The sequence below is a fragment of the Ruditapes philippinarum genome, unplaced genomic scaffold, assembly GCF_026571515.1.
Source record: "Ruditapes philippinarum isolate M1 unplaced genomic scaffold, ASM2657151v2 ctg2829_1_1_1_1, whole genome shotgun sequence".
NCBI classification, from domain to species: Eukaryota; Metazoa; Mollusca; class Bivalvia; order Venerida; family Veneridae; genus Ruditapes; species Ruditapes philippinarum.
This window is the reverse complement of record NW_026858582.1, coordinates 143,714-166,351: the sequence shown is the minus strand read 5'-3', so window position 1 is coordinate 166,351 and position 22,638 is coordinate 143,714. Positions and strand designations below refer to the sequence as shown.

The window sequence follows — 22,638 nt, the reverse complement described above, 5'->3', positions numbered from 1 at the left end:
GGTCTGGATCCATGCTGGTCGCAAACGCATTATGTTAGTTTTGTGATGACGCGGCTCATATCATCATTTTCAACCCATACAACGTTAAATATTTTAAATGGATTTGTCCATCACTTATTCTGGACAAAACAATTCATCCTTTTATGGTGTATTTCAAGTCCGATTGAATAGAGATGAAATGAAGACCATGGTCAGGCGGCACGGGTGTTGCCAAATGATCATGTTATGCACTGGCCGTATAGGTAGAATCTGTTAACACCAAAGGGCTAAATGCTGAGCATCGTTCCGTCATACATCATTAAACATAAACAATGATCAATGAAAGTATCTATAATATCAAAAAAAGAATGATACTTACATGATTTATTTATCTGTCAGTATTTTCAGCATCAAGTTAAAATGTTCTTTATTCTGAAGGACCAAACTGAAAATGAAATAATTTCAAACATGTAGAATAACGCAAATATAAAAATTTGAGTCTATGAAATTTGATAGATTTTAATTCCTATACCACTGTCAAATAGCACGACAAAGACATAAAGGCACCAAGCTTTAAGTTTTTCTTGCCAATGAAAAGACCTCAACAGACAGTACGATCTATTTGAACGACTCTTAATATAATAGATAAGATGTACAATTTTCAAAGCAATACAACACTTGCATCCAGACAGTAACTCTGCACTATAAGAATCATCATGTTTACCTCAAGAATATTAAACTCCAAATGGATCACTTGCTGGATTTTGACATGATTACTGGAATATGTGTAAATGTTAAAATCGTTGATATTGACCAAACAAAAGTTCTGTGTAGATAGAAAGGCGAGAAAATTTATGTTATAACAGTGCACTTCTTGTGTGACTAAGCACCCTAAACCTGTTCTGTAGCTGTATATTGTTCTTTCGTTATAAAAAATCTCTAATTAAGAAAAAATACCAGCAATGAAATTCTTCCATTTTTAAAAACTTCTATGTAAATGATCCTTTTTTAAGTAATTCAGGATTCGAACAATCCATAAATCACCCCCCCCCCCCCTCACTGTAATGATTACATTTTAGCCATAATTGTTCAGATATTTCTTTCATTACACCGATATCGGGTGATAATTTGGAAATATGTCACTTGTCATTGTTGTGGGAAGAAGATCTGTACAACAAGAATTACAATATAGAACATGTCTTATCCTGTAAATCAGAAAATTTAGGTTTTACAAATTCAAGAAATAGCAACCTTCACACAAGATTTTCGTGTACATCTACGTTTTAATTGGCGTTTTACTTCTAAGTCATATCGTCTGCTGAGGCCTTAAGGCAACTTAATTAATTCCTTAACATCATTATACAGTCGAACGAAATTTTGAGGGATAATTGTTTTAGAATTAGATCGGGGGAAAATGTTCTTTTGATACAGTCAATTAACCTAGCGTATGTCTCAGGGAACAATTCTTTTAATCAGATCAAAACGTTTTTTTTCCCCCTTAATTGAATAACGTTATCGTTTCATAACGTTTATGGTAGACTTTGGTCTATTAAGTATATTGTATTCTGCTATCTATCATATTAATAAAAAGTTTGTGACCGGAGATAACTACATACTTTCACATTAGAAACACGTTTGTTTTGTAAACTAAGCTATAATGTCACACAATACGGGTAGATACGGGAACTCATAACTTTAATATACAAGAAATATCGGGTAAGTCACGAGGTTAACACGATAATCGATAACTGACAATATCTGTATACCATTTTAATGAGCGTTTACAGGAACCAGAAATCAGAAGCCTCGCAATCACGATCAATGTCTCGCTCATTAAATTTAACCCCCGGATAGTTTTCAAGTTAGTGTCTGGAATGTGTCTCTACATGGTCATTATTTTACGTGACAAATTTCCCTCTACCGCAGACGACATGCATAATTGATTCTTTATATTTAATCTAGCAAGGTCCTATGTCATTCTTTTTCTCGAAACAATTTCTTCCAATTTTACTTAACTTATTCCATGGAAGGGAACGAAGTGTACTCAACGCCGAACGAAAGAAAGAGTTAGTCATGCATGTAAAAATGCAAGGAAAAATAAATATGTTAAAACTTGTTGTCCAAACATTTTTGCCTTTAAGTGTGTTTGTATTTTTTCATTATAATTTTATGATAAATTCCTGACTATGAAAACCATGAAATATATTTTACAAAATTATGTTTTCAAACATTTAGAATTATCAGTTGTTTACCAATAGCTACCAATAAATACAATTTGCATAATTTATATAGCTAACTTTTGCAAAATAAGTAACGCTATCAAAATTTACTGCTATTATCACTTTAAGTGAATTGGTCTGACAGGAGATTCTTAATACCATAAATAATTATGTTGATAAATTTCAGTATCATACGTGAAAACTAACCACAAAATAATTATATATACATGTATTTGGTAAGTGTTGGATACATGATCCAAAGTGACATATAATCATATATAGCGGATAATAAAGCGTTCAAGAACAAAATGTTATTGGTCAACATATATAATATTATATGTTCATACTAAACCACTTCAAAACCCTGTCAAAATTCAGTTTTCCAGAAATATCTTATAAGAACATCCTAATTATATATTTCTATTGTTTTTTATCAGCATTGTATTATGAAATAATACTTTGAAAACATTTCCATTGAAGAGCAATGCAAATGCAATAAGAACCTTAAATAGGTCAATGAGAATGTGAATATAAAACCTTGACAACATCCGACATCATTTGGATGCAAGAGAAAACTAAAAAGTGAAATTATTGCCTAATACGACAGAATGTATGAATCCATCGATTTATTAGTATAAAAAAACCTTTCATTTCATGAAGGGAATAAACATTAGAATTAAATTTTCATCCAACATACAACAACTTCGTTCGTGTCCGTGAATATTTCGCAAATACGCGAATAATTCAGCGTTTTGTGAGTTACCTGAGGATTAAAATGAATAGAAAAAAGTTCATATTCTTTATAGCTGATCTCTTCTTTAAAAAGGATTTGAAATATTATTAGATCATATTTGACGAGGTATACGAACGAAAACAGCCTTATTTAAGAGGTCAGTATATTTCTTTCTTTAATTTGGATCGTTAAATTTAAGTATACATGTATATAGTTCAGACGTACTATACACATAAATGTGACAAATTGGCCGTCATATTAATTTTCTGCAGTATTTCGTACCACCTATATCATGACTTAAATGGCAAATTAATTGTTTTTTATCGCTAGATATTGCGATTGTGCAATAATCGAATGATTTGAATGGTAACATAATATATATCATGTTAACAACTTGCACAAATTGTATTGGTATATAACAAGAATGTGTGGTAATGTGTAATTTACCCAGGTCACCATCTATTGTAAGTTCATACATAATACGATAACCTCAGAATCTTGTTAATCGTACTTTTTATACTAAATGACCGTACTTACAACGTTACCTAAGTAGTTAAAAACATTGTGGCTTAGGAAAAATAACTTAAGGCACTGATTTCATTTGTTTTTGCCTTGAGCAAGATTTAATAACAAACAAGAGAATCAACGTAAAACAAAGTCACCATCATCCATGCAGTTATGTAAATATGTTATTTGCAAAAACTTTTAAAGAATAGTTTCGAATAGCGTAAGATAAATAAGAATGGTCAGTATGTATATTTTCATCCTTAATTGTACTTAAAAATAACTAACCTGGGCACCAAACTAATCTAAAGTGGAACCCTTGAGGTTACAAGCCATTGCGCGTGTTGAAGACGTAAACAACTTCAGTGCCTTCAGTGCTTTGATTTCATAATCATAGAGTTTATCTGAATTATAAGCACCAATTGAAATATTATTTGGCATCGAGGGCAACGCACCTAATATTTCATAGCTAATAAAGATAAATTTAGTTTTAAAAATGTTATTCAAAAAGAGTTACTTGAACATGGTTTCTAAAGACTTAGTTCGTCATGATAAATCTGCAAGGCACAGTCATGATGACTTTTATTTGATAGGATTGGCATTAATTGATTCTAAGGTATTTGAATTTCTATTTGATATAATTATCATATTCGAAAAGCATAAAACGTAACCACCTCTAAAGTATTCATTTAGAAATGGTTAATTTTGAAGTGGCTTTTTCATACCTTTGGATTACAAGTCAAAATAAAAAAGGAAAATAACTGTTTAATGATAATTTAAGAGTTATTGGGTACTTTTAAAACTGGGTCCCATTTTATGCTAATTGTTAAAATGTATTATCTAAAATGTTCTTGTTTGTATCATATAAATATAAGAAATGAATGTGATTTACGGCTTTTATGCAAGGGGATATACAAAAAGGTTTAATGTATACAAGAGCTATAAGACGGATACTGGGTTTGAATTCTCGTGGCCATATGGATAAAGGGTTCTGATCAGTGATATATAATTATGACTGTTTGGTTATGTGTAATTTTGAATTAGTGATTTTTGACACAACATCTTCATATATCTTCATATTTGTACCAGGAAATATATAAATGTATGTTCAGTAATGGTATAAACTTCATTCATTTAATATCCATGCATGCTAAAAATATAGCTCTTTAAAATGGTTTTTGCCCAGATTTCATTTCGAAGATACTAATTAACTTTCAAGTGAAAACCTTCAGTGTTTCATGAAAGTTATAATTATGTAAAACCTCAATAAAGTACTGCGCCTACGCCACCTAATTGTGATATGCAAAACAAAAAACACCCAACAGTGATCAGGAGAACGTGTTCCTGCTTTTTTGTAAAATATTCAATTCTTAGATAAAGAAAAGTAGTTCCAATATAGCGGATGAATATCTTAAACATGGATTGATAAAAATATATCTAAACGAGACCATAAATGACAAGCCGATGATGAGGACTATATTAATATGAATAAAAACAATGTTTCTTTTACAAACACCGACAACGAATATAGGGTTAATGCGCCTTTTTGGTGCATTAATATCTGCAGAAGCACAATGACAAATTTAAAGCCCGAGCTGGTGTGGAATTAGCCAACGAATATAAGGTGAATGCACCTTTTTGGTGCATTAACATCTGCAGAAGCACAATGACAAATTTAAAGCCCGATCTGGTGTGGAATACGCATAATTCTTGCATAAGAGTGAGTGTCTGACCTGAAATTCCGCGTTTCGTTTGTACCTGTTTTTCGTACGTAAAGGAAGCGGTTCGTCGTGCTTTTCACGTGCTACAGCGATGTTATTTGACAGTTATGTTATGATAATGTAACTGCTAGCTTTTTTTTACATCGCGCACGAGTCATGAATATTAGAAACGTGCAACAACGGCGCGTGCTCGCGTGATTTTATCGGTTAAAGCACGTTTTCTTCTACTATGCGCATATTTAATGCAAGAATAATGAGTATAATTTCACTCGCTCAGTACCGACAGTAAGCGTAAAAAATGCTTATAAAAGATTAACCATACAATAAACAACGATTAGCCATAAATAAAGAGAAACCCGATCAGATAACCCAAGTAATTCCAGTTTATTTTCTGGCCAATATATTCTACTGTACACGAATAGAACATAAAAAAACTCAGTATATGACTCTACTTTCTAGTAATATATTTGATTGATGCATTATTATTCCGGCGCTAGGATTCATGAAACATTGGCGAGCATACTGGGGATTTCACAAAGTTATTTAAGACATATCAATCAAAAGTGTCAACTTTCATTAAGCTATGTATTCCAGAAGATATGAAGCGAACATTCATCAAAGCAATATTACGTTTTTCATACATTTTAATATTATCCCGATATTTATGAGAAATCTGACGAGGTGTTCGTGTTTTTTCTTCTCCTTTCGTTTCTTTCTTTTGTTTCGTTTCTTTGTTTCGTTTCGTGTCTTTCTTTCTTTCAATCTTTCTTTCTTTTTATCAATCTTTCTTTCTTTCAATCCCTCGTTCTTTCAATCTTTCTTTCTTCCTTTCTTTCTTTCTTTCTTTCTTTCTTTTTTATTTGTTTAACAAAATTGCATCTCCAACAAAGTGTTCATCTGAACACACTGAACCAACTTAACAACCACAGCATTTATTTATATATTTATACAATTAGAAAAAAATGTACAAAAACATGAACAATAACTGAATTTTATAATTTACATGATTGATATTCGAGAATACTGCTTTTGAGCAAGCATATGAAAATCTCTTTGAGAAAATGTCTTTAGTCACGCAAGCATAGAAAAGGTTTTTTAAAGGCACATTTTGTCTCAGAAATACATATTTATTAAATTCGTTAGAAATGTTATGAATGTGTTTAATTATGTTGTTACAATGAATTAAGAGCATGATTGATGTTTTTAACAGCTGAGGAAAGTAGTTGTGAATGCGTAGTTATGTGTCGAGAAGGTAGCAAAAAGTAAACAAAGTAGTATTTTGATTTCCATTCAAAATCTTAATTCATTCATTAATTATACTATTGTCAACAAAGCAAAATGATCAACGATAGTTAAACTATATGGAAAACCTTTATTTTTTGGAACCAAAGATACCAAAAATATAAAAAATATAAAATAAAAAAAAATTACGGCATTTCTGAGGCATAATGGGCCTTTAAGATATACTCGTATGTTATATTCTAACATGCATTAGAAAATCTTTTAAAAGATCTTGGATTGTTGTTTTCCTTAACAAAGATACGGGAATGTTTTTTAAAGATAAGGGAACTTGTTTGTTTCCTAAGAAAATGTTTTAAAAGGAAGTCTTACAAAAGTTGTCTTGTTTGGTTTTGATAGAATGTTATCATTATATATTTACTAATGTTTCTTCGAGTACTCTTTTCTGAATTGCATGCATCATATCAATATTAAACCCTAACTTCGCTGATTATATAAAATGGACTTAAAACCAATCTGAACATAAGCGTTCATTATTCTTAGGAATTTTTTTAAAATATATACAGACTGCATAGCGAATAGTACAGAATATGATAGACATTGGTCGCATGGGTTGAATCTATCGTCGCAAGTCGACTAAGTGTATGGATATTCACTAATCCAGCATGTTAAGCATTTTGTACTAAATAAAAGCATTTTGATGGTTACTAAAACAATTAAATTTAAAAATTTCTTGTTCTTATTATCTTAAGTATAAACAAAAATAGAAATGTACAAATTATTGTTTTCTCTATTTTAAAATGAGTCATTACTCCGAAACATTTTAACAGCAAGTATGAAAACAATTAACAACAAGTGTGAACTTATCAGCAAGTAAGAAAACAATCAATTAACAGCAAGTATAAAAAAACAATTAACGGCAAGTATAAAAACTAATACAGGTAATAGTAAGTATGAAATCAACAGCAAGTATGAAAACAATTTACAACAAGTACTAACTTATCAGCAAGAATGAACACAATTAACAGCAAGTATGAAAACCAATGAACAGCAAGTATGAAAACAATTAATAGCAAGCATGAAAACAAAATCATACAAGAATATTCGAGAAGATTGTCCCAAAAACTTTAATTTGATTTTCATTCTGTATGTTTGAGTCAATATGTGGTCTAGATCTGATTATATGTGCCTGGTACTCATATTATGATTTTTATCATATAAAATCAATGAAAATGAACATCATGTATAGAACTTCCTCCCTGTAAATAGAAAACGTAATCCGAGACTAGACTTTTTTTCTAGAGATGTTAGATTGATTGGATAGAATCACGACATGTGCTGATCTCGAATTGTCGACGACATGCTGTGTTTTTTCTCTCTCCAATGACGAACAAAACAATCCAGAACAACAATAAATATGCTTAAGTTCGTGAACATCTGATATGTTGAAGGGAAATATTGAAAGTATCATGATTACTTTGTTGATGTAGAACTCTGTAAATCTACTTGATATATCAAAATTTAGTCGGACTGTTTCCGTTTACTAAAACTAGTAATTCGTAATAAAAACAAAAAAACTTATAATTAGATAATGTAAAGGTTCCTCTTTTGGCTGAGGGGCTGCCTTTAAGGTTTAAGGCATTAGAGCTGCAGCCACCATTTATCCTTGTGTGAAAAGTGAGAAAAAAAACAGTTCGAATTAATGGAGTCTGTGCATAACTTAGTTCCAGCAGGTGAGGTGGTTTTGACCATTTGTGATGCTTATGCAGTGTTATAAACAACTTTTTTTATTTTCAATGACCTTCATTTCAACTCATTCAAAACTGTATAAAAATGAAATTTTATTTCATTTCTAATCTGTTTTACAAAAAACTTTCATCAACGAAAAGATCAAAAACATTGTGCGTACACGCCTTATGCAAGTTAAAATGCTATTTTTAGATCTTTACCGTTTGGCATACAGTAACAGCAGGTGATGTAAAACATCAATATTTCAATAGAAAACTTATCTTTTCTTTCCTATTTTGATTAATGAACATTCAAGTACTGAAATATAGATTTGGCTACCTTTCTTAACGACGAAACAAAAATATTTCCAAGTAAATCAGTTCAGAAAACGTATACATAATTGTAAGATTGGAGTCGCGGCATGGGTTTTCCTGTAATTGTAGATTGCATGCTGTGTTTTTCTTTTACATCAAGCAAAATAACAATCAGTGGCAGATTATACAAAAACAATCAATTTCTTTTTTCACAGTCTGCAACGCACGATAGAATCTAGCTGAGCTTATTTTGAACTGCAAATTTGACTGTTTATCTGATAGAAAGCATGAATAGTTGGCTTATTTTACTTTTTTGTTTATAACATTATAAGAACCATTCGCACGGTAAAAACAAGTCATATCGTTCTTTTTTCAGACTCAAAATATCGGTTTTCTCGTATGGAAACAGGTAAGAACTTTTGGTATTACATGCTTCTCAAAGAAAAAAGTTTTTAAACCATCATTAAAGTAATAATTTAGAAGAAAAAAAACAAGATCAATGCCTAATAAAGGAGCATAACATGACCTTATTCTGTTCCAGATCTCTACATAGGTAAAGGCATTTCATAACATTCTGAATAATGAAACCAAAAACAGACTATGGAGCAGTGCAAGTTTGTTTTTGTTTTGTTTTTATCACAAGTTCATTTTCCCTTTAGAAATGCCAATGATTAAAATACATGTAAACTCCCTGCATAAGCGGTATGCTTGAAACAGTTCCATACCAACAATAGAAGCTCTTTGAAACTGTATACATTGTATATTTCTTGTCACCTAATATAGCTTTATACGATGAACTGTTAATGATACAAAAATTATGTTTGTTATTAGACGGCTTGTTTTAGTGCATAAAGTGATGTAATCCCGACTACAATATACACAGATGGCGAAAATGTACAAGAAAAGTTGGAGTGGGTTGAAGACTGTAGAAAACAAAACAAAGAGTTTTAAAAGAAAAGCTTCATATCTTGAGAAAGAGTGACAATTGTGGTAAGTGTGACACAGAAACACGCCCAAACACTGTAAGAATTTGCCAGTTTCATACCCAACGACCGACGTTGTTGGTCAATAGCATCTGGACGGAGAGCTTTATCCACCGAAGCATTTTATCATGTGTATATTCGGTGTTGTATAAAGTTCAAGAGATAGAGCTTCCAGATAATATATAGATTTACTCAGCAACCACAACTTTCACAGAGGTGTAAATAAATTGTATGAACACCTTTACAAAAACCATATCCAAACCCTCTTATAATGCCCGATGTCCAGCAACAAATATGCAATAATAGGTGTATACAGGAATTTACAATGAGACACAAAGGATGTTCACCAAGACATCTACTAGATTACAATATAAAGAAACCAAGTAACATCAATATGCCTTTTGTTGTCTACGCTGGACTTCATTATTTCATAATAGGAAAAGCTACATTCAGTATAAACAGAAGCGTGTTTACCATGTATAAACATGCTAAAAGCTGTTGTTTATGATGATTTATAGCGTTTAAAAAAGAAATATCGTGCGGATATTGGACATAATTAAAACGTTCGTAAAGAAATAGGGACTCCAATGAGTTTTTTGACATGATTGATAATCCATTTGATGAAGTGTACGACCAATAACGTATGTGCAAAATATCAGATCATTCGTTCGAGCCGTTTTTATTCTAATTGTTAAAAAATGATCGAAATCGAAAAGCGTTGCAATGCTTTTGACTGAAATCGGACTAAGGATAACGCAATAATACGATTTTCAATTTATTTCTGAGTATATTTCTTAATTATTTTTTGCATATCTTTCTGATTTCTTTCTGATTAAAGTTCAAATTTTATATCTTTATGCTTTTGGACCTGAGTGGAGTTCCTTTAACAAATTGAATGTTTTTTAATGTTTTCTACTATGATTGAATCTTTTCTAAAGTTACAACAACAACAACAGTTCCATAATAATAAAAGTAAAGGCAATATTGATGTGATCATTACCTTCAGACTGAAATTCTCACAGGGCAGGCGTAATCTAGAAGCAATTTTGTTTCCCTGTTCAAGAATGTTTTCTATTTAATATATTAGTAAGTCATTGTACTGACGACACACTTATATGCCGACGAACGCTGACCTTCCGATTGTCCTTCATCTTTCTCGAGGTCTATAATCGTAAAAACGTATTGAATATTGCCTGTATATCATCTTAAATGACGTCATAATGGTTTTACATTAATTATCCTTTAATCATTCTATAAAATTATCGAATGTAATAAATGTGCAGTAATGTCCAACTTATCTTATCAAATTCCTATTTTAATTACAGAATATATAACTGTTCAATGTCATAATTTTGCAGTAAAGCAAATCTTACCTAATCAAATTTCTCTTTTAATCACTCAATATATAATGGTTCATTGTCATTAATCTGCAGTAATGTGCAACTTAACATATCAAATTTCTTATTCAATCATTCAATATATAATTGTTTAATGTCATAATATTGCAGTAAAGCATAATTTAACGTATCAAATTCTTCGTTTAATCACTCAAAATGAAACTGTACAATATCATAAACTTGCATTTCTCAACTGATCAAATTTCAAATCCCCATTCTTAGAACTTAAATAAAGTATTAAACCTTAAACACTGTTTACGAGAATCTTTTTAAAGAAACCAATTAAAATTGTAAAGTGTGATCGATGACATGGCAACTAATTCAAATTTACTTGATAAAATCATTTTAGTTACTAGGTAATTAACACTCAGCATATGTATTGTTCTTGTATCATATGCATAAATGCTCTAGGGAGATTTTGTAAATTGATGTGAGATTGCCTAATGATTTTCAGATTACTTTTACTTTCTACTATATGAAGTGTTTCAGAATAACTCAGTCGCCATCACACTAGGCCATTCTCTAAGGTATTTAATTCGCACACATTTTTCAAGACGGATCGTTAACTTCAATTAGGCTTATTGCAAAATATTAGCACCAATCAATTTATCCATATGTCAAACTGTTATAGAGAATATATTTGTCGGTTGGCTTGTTATTGTCATCAATTTCACTAACAAAAAGTGGTTAGCATGATTGCAATTTAAAAACAAGTATCTTACAATAGAACTTCTAATGCTAAAGTGAATACCTTTGCAAATAAAGAACTACTTCAGCTATTACGAAAATGTAAATTGTTCTTTATTACCTTTATATTCAATGCTAATGATCGCATAGAAAAAGTCTGTAATGCAATAGGTAAACTGTCAACAGGAATATACAAAATTTAATGATTCGTTCAAGACGATAAAGCAATTACTATATGTAACTGTAAACAATATGTTACATTTTAGAATTTTAATTGATTATCCAAGATATGTTTAAAGTCTTCAATTGTTTTATACATATATATCTCACAAACATCATTACACGCCATGTTCCAAATGAATCGAAGTTAATATCTAAATCATGATAATTCCTGGACTAATTGGATTCATAAATTTAACTATTTGAGCATAAACAAGATTTCATTACATTTAAACCTTAAAATTGTAATTCTTATGCTAATATTTTTTTAATTTATAACAAAATGAAATGATATAGACTTTGATATATTTTCTGGACAAAATTGAATATGAGCATTACAAACAGTGGGTACAATGGAAAAAAAGGTTAAAAATCCAAAATTATGGAAAAATACGAATATATCTATTTTTGTATTTTTCTTTCAGGAGATTTATAATTCTATGTTAAAAGGTGACATCTTAAAAACCTCTCCGGACAAAAATGAAAGGAAAGGGCAATGACTCTAAAAAACTTTATATCAGAGACTTATTGTGCCTCTCCCCAATGGGATTAATCAAGCTGTTAAATTACCAATACCTTCATAGGTATGCCCCTGACAAAAATATGTATGAATCATAGCAGTGGGCAATTACTCTAAACTAACACAAAATAGAGCTTGATGTTTTCTTTTAATGACCATTCAAACAGTTTCAAGATTATATCTCCATTTAATCTTGAGTAATGCCGCGGACAAAAAATATATTCGAAAAATGTCAAAGGGCAATAACTCCAAGAAAATGCACAAGAGAGTTATGATTCTTGAGCTTTGAATTTCTTCGTCACATCTTAGCTTAAAAACTGAAAAAATAATAATAATTTGAGCTCTTGTCAAAAATGTGACGTACGGACACTGGACTCACAGATGAATTGAAAGACGCACATCCAGACGAACAATGAGTAATCTATATTAATAAATGTTCTTTACAAACCGAGAGAACTCATTTTTCCAACATATCAATCTGAACCCTACCTTTAGCAGCAACAACATAACTAAACATACACAATGAATATATGTAAAACAAACCCATAAAAAATCTAGCAAACAATTTGTAGTATTGGTTTAGACACTTATTTATCTACACACACGTGTGTGATAGCAACCTAAGTATAATGTTTACAGATATAGCAGGTCTGGTATTATGATGTATTTCGAGTATATGATCTGTTACGTAAATGATCAGTATATGGTCTAGTTGTGTTGAAAATCAGCAGACGAACGACAAGTTGGTGCATCAAAGAATAATTGAAATCACATCATTCAATGAGGGCGATTTAGCATCTCCTAATTGCGATATATTTTTTACAAAACAACTATGAAGTTAAATTACAAACAGAATTAGTTACAAAACATATTAAAAAGTGACCAGACTTTCCTTAGATCTTTGCAATATACATATATTTACATGGACATAGGTCTTATTCTCAGACATCGCCAATATACCCCCGAGCAATAACACACTGTTTCACACTCTTGTTAAAGCTTTCGTATTTGTTACACAACTGTGGTTGACAGTTTTAAATAATAGAAAATAATTTATATATCAGAATACATTGTTATGAAAGGCAAACATTCAATTTGAAATAAATACGATCCTCGGAATAATTCTGCATACAAAACCTACTGACAAGTTGAACATGGGTCAGGCTACCTCGAACTCATACGCGAGGAACAAGATCGTTAGAATTGAAATGATATTACAATTACTGACACTAAAACGAAACGAGGCTTTTGATGTCATGTAAAGTACAAATAAAAACCATACATGTAAGGTGGAAAAGGGGTATCCAAATGAATAACATTTAGTATGGTTTATTACAATTATCGTATAACCAATATCAAACATTTAATTATATATAAACTTTTGTTTTATTGTGAAATGTATATTTAACGTAATTTTTCATTTCACCAGATATTTATCTCTGACATAATTCAATAGTCATAAAGATCTGACAGAAAAAATGGAACCTTCTGTTCGTTTTAAATGGCTTTAAAACTACCAACAAACGTGACATATGCTGAATAAAAACAAAGAATGCAACATTTTAATGCAGAAAACATGTGTTATTTACGACATTAGGTAAGAAAGTAAGTAAACTGATATTCTACTGTTGAATTGATCTAGTAGAACGTGTGACAGCTGTCATTAATGTTTTAACTCTTATCATGGATTTGTAACGACCAGACAAAATATATATGGTGAACGTAATGAGACCACAAACGCAACTGATTGCTGATTATGTTTAAATTTGTTTAACTAACCATTGCACAATACATATGATACTCTTATATCGGATACATAAGCAACCAAAAAGTGCTCAAAACTATAAATATTTTGTTTATTTTGCGTATATTATTAGCATTATTTTTTATAATTAGAAACATATGTACAAAGTATTACATAGAGAATAAAATTGTGAAATGTAATTATTTGTTACCTTTATTATCAATGCAAATGATCGCAAAGAAAAATGTCACGCAATATGTCACATGTCAATTCGGATATCCTCTGATGATTGTATGATTATTTAATATGAATATCCGCTGATGATTCGCGAGTATTATTCCTTTTTGCCTATATATTGTAACACTAAATAATCTTAGCGTTATAACAGCACTGCTGTCTCTGTCTTTATTCTCTCAAATCAATCACCGTGGCATTGAGAAGCTCACTGGCGCATACACAAATCAATAAAGATAAATGTATGACTTGTTTAGGCAGTTCACGTAGCTTTCATATATCTCTATTGTATTTATATTCATCACAGCATAGAAATCATTTTATAGGTAATACCGATTATAGAAACAACTAACCAATATCTAAGAGACACTGTACTAATTAACACATAGTTGATTGGTAAACATTTTTATTTTATGCATGTAGAGGTTTTAATGATATTTGATATTACGGGCATAAAATAACATAAATAACAATTATAATTGCACACGATGAGAGCTGAACAATGATAACTATGTAACATAATAAACATTCACTTTATATCCATTTCTTTACAATTCAGAATTCACTTATTTCAATATAGATATGGCAGTTTATCATATTTGCGTGGTAAAGGGTATAATAAAAATATGAAATGTGCGCAAAAACAAGGTGTACTTTTCCTGTTTTGTATAGATAATTATAGGTCAGTGAAGGCCAAAGGGTAATAACGGGGCAGCAGACAAAACACACTCATAAATATGACAATTCATTTTTAAAGACATCATAAGCAAATACGAGTATGCCCAAGGGCAAGATGAAGGGCCATGTAGTGTTTTTCATAAGGGTAAACCTACTTTGTACCGTTGACATATTACACTTTCCAAGATGAGAGCAACTTAAACTATACTGAGTTATATTTTGGGACAAATTTTGCTTATATTTCGTATAGATATCTACGTGTAACCAAAACTGTGACCGTGTATATAAGATGACAACAAAATGATAGGATTGTTAAACGCCAAATTCTATGTCTTTTTGTTTGTTTTCTTTGGTTTGGTTTTACGGTGCACCAGTACAATTTAGGTTATAAAGCGCCGAAACAAGATAGATGATTTTGGCTAAAACCACCTGAACTACTTAAGCTAAGAGATGCATAGGTTTCAGTAATTCAAAACCATTTTGTCGCCTCCTTCGACCACGCAGGGATAAACAAATTCTATGTCTAAACAACTTATCAAAAATGAAATAAAGATGGTTATGATAAGCACGTTATATTTTGAGATGCTTTAGTATGTCGTTGGTTCAAGTGGCATTGTTAAGTATAAGATGATAAACTTGTATCTCTTATTTTAAGTTTTGTTGTCACATGACATATTTTTCCAATCATCTTGTCCAAGAGAAAAAATGAAGAATGTCTGAGTTCCTGTGTTCGTGTTTATTATCCGATAAACTTTAGTTGATTTATAGGACAAAGGAATAATGAGTTAATTTCATAATGTAGACATCATCTTTTAACCACTGTAGAAATACTGGGTGCTGGTGTGACCGATTATGTAAATTATGTCCGCAAAAAATGTTGAATCAGAATATCACTTTTTATTATGCTGTCTTTTGTATTCAGAACTAAGAAGAAATTTCATGTCAATTGTAAATAAGTTCTATTACACCATGTACATTGTATACAGACACTAAAATGTGTTAAATAAATTGCTCTTGCTATAAGCGTGTATTTATTTTATGCAAAAAAAGGTTATGTATTGAATTGAATTTAAACAGGCACTTAAATATGAAACAAGCAATCCACGTTTCATTATATTATGTTACAGTCAACGCCTATTTTATATTTCAGAGTAGTAAAATAGAAATGCAATACACACCGATACACATAAACAGAGGGACAACTTTCATAGCAAATTTCAACTTTACAAACAATCGACCAAGTTCGTAGTGATCTAGTGAAGGACAATTTACGGTAAATTGAAATAGATGACTCTTGTTACTGTCACATGCACTCTCCCAACTACACCATTTGATACTTATTATTACTGATATCAGAATCACACTATCAGTATCATCATCAATCTCTGTTTACAACATCATTTGTGGTGGTCTCAATTATACATCAAATAAATACTAATGCAGACACCACTGCCAGTCTTGTATCCGTGGATAACATCCATAAATACTAATGATTGTTATTTTTTTGCAATACAAAACAGTTTGTGGGAACGATAATATTATAAGAATCCTACTTATTTATACTATAGTCCGTATAAATATATAGTTTTATAATTTGAATAACAATCATTTGAAATATAAGAAAGGTAATAGAGTCTGTTTGATATATAAAAATTTCCATCGGGTTGCATCAAGAAATCCTAATGAAATGCGGTTTTTGCAACGCAAATCATTTGTATGAACAATAGTAAACTCAGACTCGTACATAGATTAACACAACCAAATATACAACTACAAGTATACATTACATCATTAATTAGATGATTAACAAATATTTTTTCCAGTCATTTGGTTAAATATGATGTGCTTAAACACAAAACAAAGTCTTACATATAGTTAAATATAAAGAAAATATTAAATAATTTATCTGTACATGTATTTATCAGAAAATAAGACATTTTGGGTTTTTGCTAATCTAATTATAAAACTTAATTGTATGGTTAAGAAAAACAATAATGGAACACAGGAGGGAAATTAATACTTGGAAAAAGTCAATTGAACATTACAATGTAATCAGTGGATGGTAGTAGGATAATTAGAGAATAGCTTTTATAAGCCACTGTGAGAATTTAAAGTGCTTACGTCATTAAAAAGGTTAATAACTTTTTCGTCCAAGAGGAATACATTTATACGATTGTACAATTAACTATACATAGCAAAACAAAACCATTTCATATATTCATTCCCTGGAGAGGCATAAAAATAATTCATAAATCAAAGTAAAATGCTGGTAACATTTTTTAAGACAAAAAACTTCATTTGAACAAGAACATGTGAAACATGTTGAAATTCGAAAAAAACGACAAACAGCAGTTTAAATAAATGAACATTTGTTAACATGGGAGGCATTGTTACATAAATTCTAATTTGGGAGCATTTCTTTGTTTCTTGCGATGTATTGATCTAGAAATTGAGCATGTAACAGCCGTCTATTAAGTGCAGTGTTCGCGGCATAATTTTATCATTCTTAGGGTAATAAAATGATGTACGATAGCGGTTTACACGACAATGCACTTTTGAAAACAAATATGGTCAGACTCTATTGGTCTATTGTATTTTAAGTAACGTTATTCTTTGTATATACATGTATGTTAAACAAAAAATAAACAAAATGTTTTAACAAAATAGAAAATTAAACGGAGAGTTTTTACAAAACTAAATAAACGAAACTTTGTCTACATATGATATTTAAATTGAAAAGTTTGGAAATTTAATCACAAGAGATAATGTATCGTCTTCATCAAATGAATTTGGATCCCATCGAAGTTTAAGTAACGAAATACCAGACATTATTCAATGCACGCCTGTTATTACACTCATGGCGTGAAAGAAAACATGTAATATTGCCAACCTACAAGAGCTAATGCAGAACACATCAGACAATTCGTGCGTTTAAATGATATTTTCATCTTACCCTCAGTAGAATAAAGTGTGCATGACAGTAGGTCCCTGTTGTATCCCTCATTCAATTATTTCCAATCTAATGCCTTATTCGGTAATAAGCTCTCGCTACAGATAGATTAGTCTGACATTTAACAATGGCTACATTTGTATGGTATAAAAATTGCATCAATACTTAATGAAAAAAAAGATAATACAATAGTATGTACGTTTTCCATAGCAGTATACATTACAAAAGAAAACTATGTCCTTTATCATCAACTTAATATGTAATGTAATAATGTAATGCTTTTATACTAAATGTTAGTAGGTTTTATTTTATAAAGGAAAGAACTAAATGTTAGCCATGTTCATCCTATTGAACTCTTATCTCTGAATCAAGCAAGGATTAAACTTTATGTACAGTACCATCAAACTAAATCCAAATATAGAATAGTCTGAAAAGAAGAGACAGTGACAATAACGGAACACCGGATGATAAACCGACAAATATATGCTATCCACCTCAACACCGCCCAACACTTCTTATAAAAAAAATGGAGGTTACATAAAAATCAGCGCTATACTTCTATATTAAATAAATTGATACCATCAAAAAAGAAAACACATATAAAACTCAAAACTTATTAAATTCTATGATAACACAACTGGTGTTCATTCAATATCAAAACAGTTTTAACAAATTAGGCATGGAATAAACATGTTGCTGCACCAAATGGCGTTAAGTGGTATCTTTACATGTCGCGTCAATTTAATCTCAATAATTTACTTCCGTTGGGGATAGCAACACATTAGCTGTTTCGTCACTCAAAATCGATATGATGTTCCTATCTTAACTAGAATCAATTATCTGTACATAATTGAACCATTAATGCCAAGGTATGTACATCAAAATCATCGATTTCCGTGATCTTTATATAAAGAATGCCATAAAAAAGATAACTAGAGTAACAGTATGGAAATATCCTAGGTCTTGGTTCCAGTTCTCATTATTTGTTTTATCTTGGAAGATGTTTTTCTTTATTGATGTCTTATTGCATGTCGTTTTTATGTACAACCAATTTTTATTACACATCAACATTTCTGTCAAGAAAAAAAGATATAACGATACGGATTTCCAACATATTTTCTTGAACAGGAACTTTTTCCTTTGGAAATATCAATATCTGCCGTTTTTGGTGGCATTGTTGAAATTGCTTGAAAGCGTTTCACTAGGTTTACTTTGGTTGATATTTTATTGCTTTTAAAAGAAAATTCATTCGAAATAGAACAATGATAATGTATTGTATATACATATGCTTTTAAGATCTACGCAAGCAATTGCCGTCACTTACAAATTTATTGTTTGATTAACCATTATACATTTTTTTGAAAATAGAAAGAAAACAATTAAAAGGAGGCTTTGTTACGGCGAATTTCAGACCTTTAGTTAAAACATAATTTATTTAGTTAATTTACAAGAATGTATCATTTTAGGTCACAATACATGTATATGGATTGGAAAACAGGAAATAACTCTTATATTAATTACTTTCCATGATGGAGATTCGTCATTTTTATTTCACTTTATATGATAAGTGCATTTTAACGTCAGACTTTTTACCGTTAGAGTGCCGACCGCATGGGTCCAAACCCCTTCAGAGGCATGCCGTTGTTACCTTGGGCTGTTTCTTTAAGCAATGAAATGTTCACTCAATACTTATTACTTAGTACTATTTAGTTACAGAAAGGACTCGGGCGTGTGACTCTAAGCTTATCACTTCCCACACAATCGAGCTAAATTAAATTCTGTATATTCAACTATAAAATAGGAGAAAGCTGCTTGGAACAAGTGTACCTGTAATTATCTTATGCGTTATGTTGCAACTTTCAGCAAAAATGAAAATTAAAGATTGCCTCGATACTTAAAAACATGAAAATGAGAATGTACGTTCATTTCACATCATGATGGACAACAAACATTGCTTACGATAATTTGTACCAATTGCCTTCTTTTCAAAACACTTTTATGAATATAAGAAGCAAATATTAACGATGTTTAATTGATACATAAACTTTAAAATATATCTTATATTGGTGCTTTGGTGCTTACATATAAAGATGATCTAACAAGTTGATATTTTAATACGGACAATTAATCCAACTTTGATACAAGTTGAATTTAATTATTGCCTAACGGCATACTGTATTAAGTAAAATAACCATTATTGCACATGACATCAAAAACAAAATAATCACGGTTTTACCTTTGCATGATATATATCCATTATTATTCACATATTCGTGCGTATATTCCTTTTTGCCCTAATATTGTAACACTAAATAATCTTTGCGTTATAACAGCACTGCTGTCTCTGTCTTTATTCTCTCAAATCAATCACCGTGGCATCGGGAAGCTCACTGGCGCATACACCAATCAATAAAGATAAATGTATGACTTGTTTAGGCAGTTCACTAGAATTTTCATCTAATGATAAGAATATATTCTACTTTTTAAGCCCTGTTTCATAATGTACGATACGTATTTCGCCACGAAATACTAGAAAAATAACTAATGGTTACAAATAAGATTATATTTTACGGTAAAACCAGTTTGTTACAGTATTGTTTGGGGTTTCTTATCTTTATTATTTATATTTTTGTCCCAGTATTTTCATACAAGTACCTTATATCAATTTATGTGGCGAATATAGTTGCAGAGTTAAAGACATCGAAAAAATACACACTGTCTGGTCTGGTGAAGTAACTAAAAATGCAAATGTAAACATTTGTTATAAAATATGAGGTCGAATACAAACTCTAATAACGGTGAAAATCCTAGTTATTAAGGCGTTCTTCCTAAAAGACATATTTAAAATAATAAGTTCGTTATCGAACAGACAAAAGTGCTTAGAGTCATCTTACAGAAGTTATGATGTGTATTTCCTTTTTGACCCTCGCACAAGAACACCGTGCATTGGATATGAAAGCCTCGATGAATAGTGCTCCAAATCAAAAACTGACTGCCTAAGCCAGTTTACAACATTAGTATCCAAACTTACTTCTTACAGTGTCTTGGATATATGAAACCCTATTCATTTGTGACATCATGTGCTTTAACTTTCAGCGTTCTGAGTTTTCACACTTCAATAGAGTTGACTCACAAGGATATTACTTGAAATAAATGCTGCAAAAAGGATTTTGACAATTTCAGACACTCCTTAGCCTTATATACTCCAAACTTAAAATTGTAAGGGAAATACAGTGTCAAGATGTTGTCTGCAACGCGAAATATTATGCAGAAATCAAACCACCTTGGATTGTCACAGCGCCATACATGAAACTTCGAACATATGTTAATATTGATAATATGACAGACTTTATTCTTCAATGCTGGGCATCCTAACGTATATCGCTACCCTTCGTTTGATGATAAATACACTGACAAAGTGGGCGGGGCAATACTCGTTGGGAACCATATACAGCGTAATGACCCGAATACTCAAAGTACGCTAACGACGTCCAGATGATAAGAGTTTACTGTGTTATCTTTTTGTAATATCTTAGAAATATACACTGCGTAATTATTTTATATATTACTTTTTATATCTTTAAATAGGGTCAACAATGTAGTATATTTAATTCAGAGTAATATTTATTAGTATAATAATCATTATTTTCATCATCATAACCTGTTTGAGATGTTTACATTAAATTTTGACAGACTGTGTCTTGCCAGAATATATCATTAATAAACTGAACCATGGTGGAAATTAGTGGATTATTGTGTTTTCTTGGGTAATGACAACATGATTTTCGTTTTAAATCTTTTTACTGAGTGCGTATTATTGCTAATTATTTGCATTTAACTGTGAAATATTGATAGTTTGTCTTAAATTCTTTTAAATTATCTTTTCTTATACAAATCTTACTGTTTTATAAACATTGTATGCCTGTCTTCACTAAAATACATACAGACATACATGTTTATTTATAATCATGAAATGTTATGAATTAAATACTATATAACACAAGTGTATGAAATAACGCAAGGTGGGGAAATCGATTTCATAGTGGTAAAAGTTTGCTTGCTGCCCATTTTGTATGAATTGAATTCTCATTTGACAAATGAATCACTGTGCAACATTTGATATTAAACAAGACCTGTGAGAATTTAACTTTAACAATTTTAATTTCTTCAGAATAATGTTCGACCTCCTCTGAAGAAATATTACAATTCTGACGGTCATAATAAATAAAGAATTTTTTACCATACATCCAAACAATTAAACAATCCAACGCACTTAGCAAAACTAATAATTGTTTAAAATATTGAAAAGTGAGACAAACTATTTTCACGGTTTCACCTTGAATTACATCGGAATGGTAAGCTCTATAAAATGTGTGGCTTAATATTCGACGACATGCAAGGTTCAAATTACGATATTATGTTCCATACTACAAATACAATTAATGTTAGTCTACCCAGGAAACAGAAAGCAATACATCAACGGTTTCGTTGTGAAAACAAAGACACAAATAAACAAAATGTAGCGTTTAATTTGTTCGCTTTGTTTTTTGTTTTATTTTTTGTCGTTATACCAAGGCAAATAGTTCAGACTGAGTTCACAAAGGTCAAGTATGTCTTCGTCTTCGGTATAAACGTGACATAATGACTGTTTATCGTTTATTTGTTTCATTTATTTATATCTTATATTAAAGTTTTTATATATTCCTTTATTTTATTTTCATATTTAAGTAAAGAAAACGTATAAAGATACCACTGGATTATATTGATTTTCATTTACAAAATAAGATAT

At 30.6% G+C, this 22,638-nt stretch overlaps 1 long non-coding RNA gene across 1 annotated transcript in view; it reads right to left on the bottom strand.

Moving 5' to 3' along the window:
- Positions 1-357: 357 nt before the first annotated feature.
- The window catches only part of LOC132753658 (uncharacterized), a 78,660-nt gene continuing 56,379 nt past the window's right edge, over positions 358-22,638 (bottom strand). The window contains exon 4 of the long non-coding RNA XR_009628990.1: positions 358-424. This is a non-coding gene — a long non-coding RNA (uncharacterized LOC132753658). The remainder of the gene's footprint in view (positions 425-22,638) is intronic.